General features: G+C 42.8%; 1 protein-coding gene and 1 non-coding gene across 2 annotated transcripts in view; one reads left to right on the top strand and one right to left on the bottom strand.

Moving 5' to 3' along the window:
• Nucleotides 1-13,590, top strand: part of Caln1 (calneuron 1) — a 471,181-nt gene that overhangs the window by 115,602 nt on the left and 341,989 nt on the right. The gene's annotated exons all lie outside the window — the stretch shown is intronic.
• LOC123458974 lies at nucleotides 5,901-6,007 on the bottom strand. Its single transcript, XR_006635907.1, has one exon. It is a non-coding gene; the product is annotated as a U6 spliceosomal RNA (small nuclear RNA).

Here is a 13,590-nt window from a genome sequence, read left to right as displayed (position 1 = left end):
TGGCCCAGTTTGTCAGCACCATGGACAGGGCAAGAAAGGCCGGGCAGAGACCTCCTGAGGTCTGGGGAGGTGAAGAAAGGGTCAAGGGCAGCCTGGAGTGTAGAGGCCATGGTGGGGTCAGAGTTAATTTTGTTGGCAATAGAGAGCCTTTGGGGAGGATTTCATTAGAGGCTTAGCAATTACATTTTCATTTCAGAAAGATCGAGGCCAGCACAGAATCTCAACAAGACAATTTATTTTTCATATTCAGCAAGACTCCCTAGGGCTAGTAGGCACAGAGGAGAACTTTTATCAGGTTGGGGTTGGGGGGGGGGTGGGAAAGCAGGAAAAGTGGAACCACAGCATGCACCCAGTGGAGGGTCTTAACCCTAGAACCCCTGAGCTCGGGGCATGGGCTGGTGGATGGAGTGTCTGGAAGAGGAGGGAAGATTGCTATAGTGATCTTGTGTGACCTGAAAAGTTATTTCTTTGGCAGGACAAAGGCAGGTAGTTGTTGGTGAGAGGTGGGAACGATTCAGAAAGGTGGCAGTTGGGTGGAGGCAGTGGGCTAGCGACTTGATAGATCAGGGATGCAGGTGAGCATTGCTGTAATGCCCTTGGCTTCTATTTCTTTTTTGCATATATAGATGTGTGTTGGTGTGCATGTATGTATGTATGTGGGCAGATGTGTTTGTAGGTACACATACACATATGTGTGTGCGTGTGGAGGGCACAGGACAACCTGACGTTTCTTCCTCTGGTACGCCACAAGCCTTTTTTTGAGATGCAATCTCATTGGCCTGGAGCTCACCAATTAGTCTACAGTGGCTGGCAAGTAAGCCCCTGGGATCCTCTTGTCTCTTATCTCCTCTGTACTGGGGTCCAGGTTCACATTTCCATACCTGGTATGTGTGTATTTTGAGAATTGAATTCAGTTCCTCATGCTTACAGGGCAAGCATTGAAGGCAAACATTTACCCACTGAGCCTTTGCTCCAGCGTCTTTGTTTCTCTTTTTAATGTGTATGGTTTAGAATTTTAAAAAATTGGTTTGTGTGTAGGAGTGTGTAACATATGTAGTATATGTGGTGTGTACATGTATAGTGTATGCATTTGTGTGTGTGCACCCCATGCACACACACAAGGCAGAGAAGCAAATCTGGTGTTCCTCCATCACTATTCTGCATTGTTTCCTTGGGATAGGGTCTCTCACTGAACCCTAAGCTGCCTACCCCTGTTGTCTTGGTCAGACTGGCTGAGCAGCCAAACCCAGCAATTCTCTGGAGTCCGCTCACCCCAGGACTGGAGTTACAGACATGTGTGGTCACATACAGCTGTTTATGTGAGTGCCAGGAAACCAAACCCAGGTCCTTTGAGCAAGCAGTTTATCAACTGAACCATCTTCCAAGATCCTGGAATGTCTGACTGAAAGAAAAAATACCTAAAATATTAGGGTAAAGGAGAGAACCCAGGCATAAAAAAAGCTATACATGATTCTATTTCTGTGAAGTGTCCAGAGTAGATAAATCTATAGAGACCAAAGGGATATGAGCAGCTGCTTAGGGCAGGGGATAAGGAGAGGGCGTTGCTGAAAAGCAGTATGGGTGGTTCTTTCCCCAGGTGGTCAAGTTGTTTGTGCACCAGCAGCATAGGAGGAAGGGAAGGAAAGGAGAGAGCAAAGAGAGGGACGGAGGAAAGGGAAGGAAGAAAAGAGTGTAGGGAGGGATGGGAGACAAGGAAGGAGGAAGGAAAGAAAGGAAGAATGGAAGGAGAGAGGGGATCAAGGGAAGGGAGGTAGAAAGGAAAGAGGAAAGGAAGGAGAGAAGGAAGGGTAGCAAGGAGAAAGGGAAATAAGTAAGAAGAAGTATTGGAAAGGACAGAAGAGAAGGAGGGAGGAAGGCAGGACAGAAGGAAAGAAGGAAGGAAGGAAGGAAGGAAGGAAGGAAGGAAGGAAGGAAGGGAAGAATGGACTGGAAGAATGGGAAGGAGGGAGAGAGGGAGGGAAGAATGAAGGGGATGGAAAGAAAGGTGGGTGAGGGAGGATAGAAGGAAGGGAGGGAAAGAAGACAGGAATGAGAGGAGATGAAAAAAGAAAAAATACAGGTGAGGGGCTGAAAAGGGAGGAAGAAAGGAAAGAAATAAGAGGAAGGAGGGAGAAAAGCAGAGAAGGAAGAGGGGAGAGCCTGACAACGAGGCCTCCCAGCCCTCTCCTCCTTCTGAAAAGAGCCACTGTCTTTATTTCCAGCACCGTGTACCCTTCCACTTTTGAATTTCACATAAAGAAACCAAATGGTCTATTGTGGTTGCCTCCTGTGACTACACTTTATGTTTGTGAGATCTTGTGAGATCTAGCCATATTGTGCATAACTCTGGACTATTTTAAAGTTAATCTTACACATTACAAATTAATACACATCCCTTCAAAACAAAAATCCTTGCAAGATTCAGAAAAGCAAAATGAAAGAATAAAAGTCCCCAAGCAGCCCACCGCTCCAGTGGTGGAACTACTGTTAACATATTCGTGGTTTGTTTCCTCCTACAACCCTTCCTTCTCTGTCTGAACTTTTATGTAATTGATAATAGGAGGCTTATAATAATATAATAATATAATATAATAATAGGAGGTTTTCAAAATATCTTCCCTGATACCCCAGTCTTTCTCGGTATGCTTCAGTGGACATGTAAGTGTTTTATTCACATTTATGATTTCAAATGTCTTCCCACCTATTGGCAACAGTGGTAAGTCACAAACAAATGCATTATACATTAAATTTATTAGAAATTTCCAGCATGAAAGTTTGTCTGTCTTAGTTAACTTATAATTGTATAAGCTTAAAAACATTTTTTCTCCTATAACCCCTGTTTCATTTATGGATATCTTAAAAGTGAAATTTAAGATTAAGATTAAGATTTACGACCTGTGATCTATAACTATCTAGATATATGATTTAAGATTTTTAAAAAATAAAAATGTAGGGCTGGAGAGATGGCTTAGCGGTTAAGGCACTTGCCTGCAAAGCCAAAGGACCTAGGTTCGATTCCCCAAGACCCACGTAAGTCTGATGCGCAAGGTGGCGCATGTATCTGGAGTTCATTTGCAGTGGCTGGAGGCCCTGGAACACCCACCTGTCTCTCTCTCTTTTCCCTCCCTCCGTCTTTCTCACTGTCATATAAATAAATAAAATAAACTATTTAAAAAAATAAATAAAAATGTAAGTAAACTAAATTAAAATAAGACAATGTCACCCAAGGCTGTTGCAGAACAACGTCTTAAATTGATACTTCTTCATTTAAAATTTAAGTTTTTGTCTAAAAGCCTCAGTGTAGGGCTGGAGAAATAGCTCAGTGGGTAAAGTGCTTGGCTTGCAACCATGAGAACCTGCGCTGAATCCCTATAACTCATGTGAACACACGGTCAGGAATGGTGGCACACTCTGTAATGCCAAGGCTGGGGAAATAAAGACAGGAGGATCTCTGGGACTTGCTGGCCAGCCAGTCTATCCTAACTGACGTGCTCTAAAGCCAATGAGACCCTGTCTTTAAGAAGGTCTAAGATGATGTTCCTGAGGATGACACCCAAGCTTGTCATGTAACACACACACACACACACACACACACACACGGGATCTACTTAGTAATCAAGGCGAATTTGTTGTTGAGGACAAAGAAAGTAAGTTACTTGCAAGGTTCTAAGTGGAGAGGACAGAGAGTGACAAGCCCACTTATGGATCGTTTGCATTTCTGAAGAGATTCCAAAACAAATACAGCAACAGCTGCTGTGTTTCCAATAGAACAACAGCAAAATCTCCACTGGGTCTCATCAGGACTATGACAACATGACTCTAAAGTTCGTCTGAAGAATAAATTGCTGAGCAGAGCCAATTAAGCCATCAATAACAAAAATAAGACGGCAAGTGAGCTCTTGCTCTTCCAGATAGTAGAATTCACTTGGAAACCATGACTCTTGTCAAATAGAAAAATATAACAGACAAGCCGGTGATAGATTTGGGGCTGTGAATTTTATAGTGTATGTTAAAAATTTCAGGCTCAGGGGCTTTTGTGGAAGAGGTGGGTTCGGAAAGTTTGTAAGAGCCACAGAGTGGGAGGAAATATCCAGAGGCATTGCTGGTCCCCCCACAATGACTAACTGCTGCTCTCACAACACATAACCCACAACCCCATCGTGAATACCAGCAGTCCCGCCGAGGAGGGCCTTCAGTGGAAGGAGGGCGATGATGGTAACAACATATGATGTGTCTATACAAAGTTTCTACTTTAAAAATTCAAATCAGTGACAAAGGATTCTGGAAATATGATGGAAAAAATTGTAAATACTTAAGGGGAAAATGATCAGTTTCTTTCCTTGTGCTAAAGTTAAAAATATATATTGGCTTTAGATTATAGAGTTAAATATAAAAGGTAAAATCACAAAGCCATTGGAGACGTATATAGGGGAAATACACGGAAAATATTCAGTTTCAAAATAATTTCCCAGCCATAATTATAAACCTTTAGCTGATAAAAGAAGTTTGGTGTGTCTGATGTTATAAATTTAAATAGATTAAAAAAATCAGAACAGGATAATCAAATCTGAAATATTTATCCAACATATATTTGTATATCAATAGACCACTAATATACTACTCATATATAATAAACTCATGCCAGACATTACATTTTTTTATTTTTTTAAATATTTATTTATTTGAGAGAGAGAAAGGGGGGGGAGAAAGAGAGAGAGAGAGAGAGAAAGAGAGAGAGAGAGAGAGAGAGAGAATGGGCATGTCAGGGCCTCCAACCACTGCGCAAATAAACTCCAGATTCATGTGCCCTTTGTGCATCTGGCTTATGTGGGTCCTGGAGAGTCAAACCGGGATCCTTTGGCTTTGCAGTCAAACGCCTTAACCGCTAAGCCATCTCTCTATATTTCACTTATATTTTTATAGTAAAGTTCATTAGCTGTTCTCTTCCTTCTCATAAATGGAATGGATAATGTTGATAACTCTTTACAAACCAGTACTGAAGAAATTTTAGTGAGGTTGTCAAAAACCACATCTTCAATAAACAACTCCAAAAACCAATGGGAGGGCAAATGATACCCATAAAAAAAGACCAGAGAAAATGATTCGAGGGCTTGTTTGCCTTTCACAAAAATTCCTTAAAACGGCTCACCATAAAGATCTGTGCAGCTCTAGTGCAGAGCAGCAATGCAAGGTGAGAGCCTGAGAGGAATTCACACGGAAGGGCTTTTGCCTGGTCTTAATGAAATGAGGAGAACTAGAAGGCAAGGCAGAGGACCAAAATGAAACCCAATGACAAGAACAGTAATGACAAAAATTGGGGAATCTTCTGAAAATGTTTGTAGGAAAGAGGAGAACGTGTTCATACTTTTACTGACATTTTAATTTCCCTAGAGGTTTCTCCTCACAAGCACCATACACATGTTTTCCATTCACATGATTAAGGAAGAGAACTCTGATCAATTCTTACTTAATTTAAAAACCAAACAAAAAGGAGTAGGTGGCAAAAGAAAAAATGTATATGTTTGTGTATGTGCAATTATGTAAAGGAAATAATTCCCATAGTTACAGGTTTAAAGAAAATTTATCTATCTATCTATCTATCTATCTATCTATCTATCTATCTATCTATCTATCATAACAAAATAGGAAATTATTGTGGGTAAAATATTCATTAAAATCTGGCATTTAATGTTTTAGCCTGGCTATGCATTCCTTTTCCTTTTTATATGTACAGTTATTTTTTTTTCCAAGGTAGGGTCTCACTCTATCTCAGGCTGACATGGAATTCATATGTAGTCTCAGGGTGGCCTCGAACTCTAGGCAATCCTCCTACCTCTGTCTCCTGAGTGCTGGGATTAAATGCGTGCACCATCATGCCCGGCTATATGTCCAGTTTTGTTTTTAATATGGATCGCTTCGTGAATTTGCATGTCATCCTTGCGCAGGGGCCATGCTAATCTTCTCTGTATCATTCCAATTTTAGCATATGTGTTGCCGAAGCAAGCACTGTACATTTTTTTAATTATTATTTTGAGACAGAATCTCACTAAGTAGCCAGGTATTCTGGTTTGAATGTAAAAATGTCTTAGGATACTTGTTCCTGTGGCAGTGGTGGTGCTGTTTGGGAAGTCTGTGGAACCTCTAGGAAGTGGACCCTTGCCGGAGGAAGTGGGACATTGGGAGGCCAACCTTGAGGTTTTACAGCCCAGCTCCACTCCTGTTCACCCAGTGTTTCCTGATTGCGAACCCAATGTGACCAGCTCCACTGCTCAGCTTCCTGCCACCATGCCTTCTCTGCTATGAAACTTCCCTTTGAAACCTTAAACTGAATCAAAACTCCCTTCCTTCCTTAAACTGCTTCTGGTCAGGTATTTGTTCACAGCAGTGAGACAGTAACTAATACACCAAAGCTGGGCTGGAAGTCACAATCCTGCCTCAGCCTTCCAAATAGCTGGGTTTGCAGGAGTGTTTTGCAACTCCTGGATTAGTTATTTATTTATTTAGAATGAGAAAGAGAGACAGAGAGAGAGAGAGAAAGAGAGAGAGAGAAAAGAGAGGGAGAGAGGGAGGGAGAGAGAGGGAATATGAATGGATGTGCTAGGGCCTCTGGCTACTGCAAAAGAACTTCAGATAAATACACCACCTTCTTCATTTGTCTAATGTGGGTCCTGGGGAATCAAACACAGGTTGTTAGGCTTTGCAGGAGAGTGCCTTAACCACTGAACCATCTCTCCATCCCAACACCTGGATTTTTATTATACTATTGGTATATTATAAATATTTATTCCCAACCCATAAAGTATTTTTTGCCAGTCAGTAGAAAAACACTCCCAACAAAATCTGTACAGTTTTGGTACAAAAGGAATGAAAATAAAAATGATCAATATGCTTACAGAAAAGAATGAGCAGCTTTGTGGTAATAAAAATTCAAAAGAAAACCACAAAATGTCAGTTTTCATCCACTATCTTAGCAGCATCGGGGAGAAACATAGACAGGCACTGCTGGGAAGGCAATGTGGGAATGGACCTTGTAGCTTTTTATTGCTGGGGTGATGGAATTGTCCATTTCATTGTGAAGCCTAGATGCTAAATATTACAATGTTTAAAATCAGAATTGAAGCCTTACACTTCTATAATCTCAGCCCTCGGGAGACGGAGACAGGAGGATCAGGAACCCAAGGTCATCCTTGGCTTCGAAGTGAGTTCCAAACCAGCCTGAGATGCAGGAGACCTTGCTTACAAAAGTCCAACAAAGAAAAATAAAATAAAATCTGAATTGCTTTTGGACATAGCTATTCATTTCCAAGAATTTTATCTCACAATAATAGCATTAATTAAAAATGATATGTGTAGGGGCTGGAGAGATGGTTTAGGTGCTTGCCTGCAAAGCTTTATAAGGGACCCAGGTTCAACTCCCCAATACTAGATGCACAAGGTGGCTCATATGTCTGGAGTTTGTTTCCAGTGGTTAGAGGCCCTGGAACACCTAACCTCTCTCTCTCCCTCTTTCTCTCCCTCTTTCAAATAAATAAAATATTATAAAAATGATACATGTAGGAGGTTGGTCATTCTACACTGAACAGCAAAGAACTTGAGCAATGTAAACATTTTTTGTTTGCTTTTAAATAGGGAGTATTCTAAAACTTTTTATCCCAGTCTTTTTGTGTTATGCATGCATGCATGTATGTGAGCGTGGGCACATGCATGCCACAGAACACATGTGGAGATTATAAGACAAGTTCTGGGTTGGTCCTTGCCTTTTACTTCGTTGGAAGCAGCGGGTCTCTGTTCTCTGCTGCATTCACCAGGCCCACAAACTTTCAGGCTTCTCTTGTCTCTCCCTTTGGTCTTGCCGTACGCACACTGGCATTATAGACACTTGCTGTTACATCTGGCTTTATGCGAGGCCTGGGAATCTGAACTCAGATCCTCTTGCTTATGAAATAAGTTCTTTTACCCACAGATACATCTCCCCAGCCTCCAAGGCTTTTACACATATCAATGCGTTTAATCTACACTACTCTATGAGTTAAGAACAGCCATAAATCCATTATTCCTGGAGGAAACAGGCAATGATTGTTTGATAAATTTGCCCATCATGTCATGTCTAATAGAGATTAGTGGAACAGGGACTTGGTGTCAGAAATTTGACTTTGCAAGCTAAATATTTCATGACCACCTTGAACACTTTTAATGTGTAGCGTGTAGTCTAATCCCTAAAGTGCTAAAAGTAATTGCCCAGTAACCAGGGATTGCAGTTACTCATTCATCAGATAGAGTGCATTCAAAATAAGATTGCTGAACTCTTTTCTTGTGAGTGTGTGCATGATGTGTGTGAAAAGTGTATATGCATGCTTGTATGTGTGCAGGCACACATCTGAGTATGCCAGAGGCTGACATCGGATGTCCTCTTCTGTGGCTCTCCACTTTATTTTTATTTTTTATTTATTTGAGAGCGACAGACATAGAGAGAAAGACAGATAGAGGGAGAGAGAGAGAATGGGCGCGCCAGGGCTTCCAGCCTCTGCAAACGAACTCCAGACGCGTGCGCCCCCTTGTGGGGACCTGGGGAACCAAGCCTCGAACCGGGGTTCTTAGGCTTCACAGGCAAGCGCTTAACCGCTAAGCCATCTCTCCAGCCCTCCACTTTATTTTTTGAGACAGACCTAGAGGTCACCAATGAGGCTAGAATGGCTGGGTAGCAAGTTCCAGACATCCTCCTATTTCTGCCTCTCCAGCACTAGGATTACAGGCATGTGCCACCATACCTGGCTTTTATGTGGATGCTGGGGATCCAAACTTAGTTCCTCATGCTTATGTGTGTGGCAACTACTTACCAACACTGAGCCATCTTCACAGCCCTGACTGTTGATTTTTTTTTTTTTTTGTGTGTGTGTGTGTGTGTGTGTGTGTGTCTGGGTACACATGTGCCACAGTGTGCTTATTGAGGCCAAAGGACAACCTCGGGGTGAAAGGAGGTTTGAGACAGGGCTTCTCTTGTAGTTGTTTGCTGCTGGGAAGGCCAGACTCACTGGCCCCCGAGCTTCAGGATTCTCCTGTCTCCACCTCCCCTTGCTGTAGACACATTGGGATCACAGACACACATGTCCAGCTTGACATGAGTGTAGGGGATCCAAACACAGGTCGATGGAGGCTGGTGGAGCAAGCACCTTTAATCCCCGAGCCAACTTCCTAACCCTAAATTGTTGATTTTTTTTTGATGCAGGAACTTTGTGATACTTTGTGAACTCTGTAATCTGCAAACATTTAATATCATTAGATGTCATTTAAATATCATTATCATGAAGAACAGAAATATGTGAAGACTATGTATGCCATTGTAAACAATCTCACAACTATTTTCTTTAACCTTTGTGGGTTGTATTTGCTTATTTTTCCTGTGTTGCTTCTCTGTATTTTCTGCTTTGGGCACTGAATTACTTATGCATTTAGAGTAAAATATCATTAGGCAATAAAGAAGCTGAAAATTAGACCCCAAACTGTTTTGCAATGAAGACATCTTTTAAATTTATGCTGCTCCATCTGGGTAAAGGAGAAATAAGCTCTCATAGCATCAGCAGTATAAAAAATTTATATATCCCTTATAGAGTAAGATAGAGAATTTCCAGTGATCACTTAAAGTGGACAGAGAAATTGGTGTGAACTGGAGGATTCAGTGTGCAAAGTCAGGAGTATTGTTCCTGGTCCCCAAAAGTGAGCAGACAGCAGGTGTTGGGAAGAGGGGTGGCAGATATCACAAGTCCCCAGAAATATGGTGGCATCTTGGACTTTAGTTTTCAAACGGAGTTAATTAAGGGAACGCCTATGATTTCATCTGTGGCACCACATCTCTTATTGTTCATTTGTATTCTGCAGGCAGGAACAGTCAGCCTTTCCCCACACCCTTGTCAGCACTTCTCATTGTTTTCTTGATGGCGTCCATTCAGACTAGGGAAAGATGGAATCTCAAGATGATTGTAATTGGCATTTCCCTGAAGTGTAAGGCTGTTGAACACTTTTTAAAGTACTTGCTAGCTATTTGTGTTTCTCCTTGTGAGAAGTGTCTGTTCAGTTCATTTGTCCATTTCTTGACTGACTTTTAGCTTTTCATGGGAATCTGGTGGAGTGGCCGTTAGGACCTGTCATTTTTAGCCTCTACTCCTAGTGTCTCAGATGGTTCTAGAGACTTCCTTGAGAGCCTTTGATGGCATACAGGTCACTGTAGGAATGAGAAACAGAGTGTGGCCTTATGTCTTTCTTGGGTCACAGCATCACTTAGGCTGTCCCAAGGCAACAAACCCCCTCATCCAGATGAAGCAAGCCTGTTGCCATCCTGAGGCCTGTCACCTTTGTCCCTGTAGAATGAGTAGTGACAGATTTGGTGCCTGAGAGCCCTTCTCTTCTTTGATCCAGGGGGACTGGAGAGATGGCTTTGTGTGTGTCTGTCTGTGTGTGTGCGTAGTATACACATGTGTGGATGCATGCATGTGAGTACATGTACATATGGAGGCCAGAGGATGATGTCATATGTCTGACTCAATCATACTCCATATTACTTTTTTTTTTGGTTTTTCGAGGTAGGGTCTCACTCTGGCTCAGGCTGACCTGGAATTCGCTATGGAGTCTCAGGGTGGCCTTGAACTCTCGGAGATCCTCCTACCTCTGCCTCCCGAGTGCTGGGATTAAAGGCGTGCGCCACCACGCCCAGCTCCATATTACTTTTTTTTCTTTTTTCTGTTTTGGTTTTTCAAGGTAGGGTCTCACTTTTTTCCAGGCTGACCTGGAATTTACTATATAGCCTCAGGCTGGCCTTGAACTCATGGCGATCCTCCTACCTCTGCCTCCCAAGTGCTGGGATGAAAGGCGTGCGCCACCACGCCTGGCTTCATATTACTTTTTTTTTTTTAATATTTTTTAAAAAAATTTTTATTTATTTATTTGAGAGTGACAGACACAGAGAGAAAGACAGATAGAGGGAGAGAGAGAGAATGGGCGCGCCAGGGCTTCCAGCCTCTGCAAACGAACTCCAGACGCGTGCGCCCCCTTGTGCATCTGGCTAACGTGGGACCTGGGGAACCGAGCCTCGAACCGGGGTCCTTAGGCTTCACAGGCAAGCGCTTAACCGCTAAACCATCTCTCCAGCCCTCATATTACTTTTTGAGACAGGGTCTCTCATGGAAGCTGGGGCTTACTTATTTGGCTAGTCTCGCTAACCAGCCAACCCTGGGGATCTTCCTGTCTCTGACTCCTCAACTCTGGGGTCACAGGCATGTGTCTTCATGCCCAGCTTTTTATTATGTGGGTGCTTCGGACTCTAACTCAAGTCCTCATGCTTTCCACCAGCCCCTCATGTTAGTTTTTGAGATAGGGTCTCATAGTTGTAGTCCAGGCTGACCTGGATTTCATAATGATCCTCCTGCTTCAGCTTCCACAGTGTTGGGATGGCATTGTAAGCTGTCCCTTCCACCTCTGACCCAGTGTTTCTAAGAAAAAATATTATTTATTTATTTATGAGAGGGAGAGAGAGAATATAGGCACCTCAGGGCCTTTAGCCACTGCAAAGAACTCCAGACTCTTGCTTTAAGTTGTGCACCTGGCTTATGTGGGTCCTGGGGAATTGAACCAGGGTCCTTTGGCTTTTCAGGCAAGCGCTTTAACCGCTAAGCCATCTCTTCAGTCCCTCTGGTCCAGTTTTGATGATGAGTTCTTTCATACTCCTTTTTTTTTTAATTTTTAGATTGTCACTGGCTAAAAGCAAAATAGTTGGTGGAAGGCAGAATTGGTGGGAGTTGATTATTTTAAGGGCTTTATTTTTGCAAGGGAAGTGAACAGAGGGTGGTGAGAGTGGAACGTTGTATTTTCTTCTGTGCGTGTGTTTGTGTGCGTGTGTATGCAACTTCTGAGTGGATGGTTTTGTGTGTGTGTGTGTGTGTGTGTGTGTGAATGAACATGCACATCTGTGCGCATGTGTGTAGAGGAGGGAGGTTGACGTCAGGTGACTTTCTCAGTCACTGTCCATCTTATGTACGGAGATAGGATCTCTCCCTAAATCTGGAGCTCACTGCTTCAGGTCGACTAGCTAACTGGCAGAGCCTGGGGGCTTCTTCTGTCTCCATCTCCCAGCACTGCGGTTGCAGACGTGTGCCGCCATGCTCGGCTTTTGTGTGGATGCTGGGGAGTTGTGTTTGTGTGCCAGGAGCTTGATTCACTGAACCAGTTCTCAGCCTCTATTTCTACAGATCATGTACTTGCAAATCCTGTTGAGGTGCCAGACACAGTGATGCTTCCCGTAATCAGGAGCCTGCAGCAGGAGAACTGCCGTGAGTCCCAGGCTGGCTGAAGCTACAGAATAACAGAGTAAGACCCTTCTCGAGGAAAAAAGAAAAAAATATATGTAAATTCACACAGTACGCATACATACAAAGAATAAAATCCTGTTTAGGACACCTTGGTGTCAGGAGTGCACCATCCTTTGTTGGAAATTTACACTTACTTTAGGAAGAAAACCTGGTAGGGTTAGATAATGCTGTTTTTTTTTTTTTTAAATCTAATCTGAGGGAATAAATAAAGCAAGCTACCTGCGATCCTTTGCCAAAATCAAAATGCCAAATTGATTATGTAACAAGCAGCGGAAGCCAGAGCTCTTACATGGGAGTTTATATGTCACTGTGACCATTCATCACACTGAAGTCAAGGCCTTGCAAGTATCTGATCACAAATGCCTGTCTCCTCTGGCCTTTGCACTTACTCAGACATATCAGCCCTCTTTTAACTTCTAAATGCATTGCTTGCATTAAGAATGCATTATCGCCAAGGCCATTTCTATTTTTAAAATAATTCAAGAAGAAATTGGAATTTCCTTGCTGGAAAGACTGTAAGCAATACCGCATATGCACTAGATGAGAGGAATCTTAGACACACCTTGTGTAAAGATGGAATGATCCCTTCTTTTGAGAATCCACGGGGATTTTAGAGAACTTGGTTATGTTTTAGAACACAAAGGAAAGGATATTTTTATTTTTTAAATGTTTGTTATGGTGCTAGTGATACAACCTAGGGCCTTACACATGTTAGGCAAGGATTTACTGCTGAGCCACAACCCCTTAGCTCCTCACTGGGCGATTCTGGATAGGGGCTCTAGCAGTGAGCCATGTTCTTAGCCCCTCACTGGGGGATTCTAGGCAGCAGCTCTTTCACCTAGCAACATCTCTGGCTCTCTTTTAACTTTTATTTATTTTTATTTTTATTTTTTATTTTGGTTTTTCGAGGTAGGGTCTCACTCTGGCTCAGGCTGACCTAGAATTCACTATGTAGTCTCAGGATGGCCTCAAACTCTCCGTGATCCTCCTACCTCTGCCTCCCCAGTGCTGGGATTAAAGGCGTGCGCCACCACGCCCGGTAACTTTTATTTTTTTTTTTGAGACAGGGTCTCACTAAGTTACCCAGGTTAGCTTTGATCTCATTGTGTAGCCCAGGCAGGCATTGAACTTGTGATCCTGCTACCACAGCCTCCCGAGTAGCTGGAATATTCTGTGCCACTTGACCCCACAGTCTATCCTTGCTGCTCCTGTTTGCCTTACGGGTAAGTGT

This window comes from Jaculus jaculus, chromosome 2, assembly GCF_020740685.1.
Source record: "Jaculus jaculus isolate mJacJac1 chromosome 2, mJacJac1.mat.Y.cur, whole genome shotgun sequence".
Lineage (NCBI taxonomy): Eukaryota > Metazoa > Chordata > Mammalia > Rodentia > Dipodidae > Jaculus > Jaculus jaculus.
Note: the sequence above shows the minus strand (reverse complement) of the source record. Positions and strands in the feature narration are given on the sequence as shown.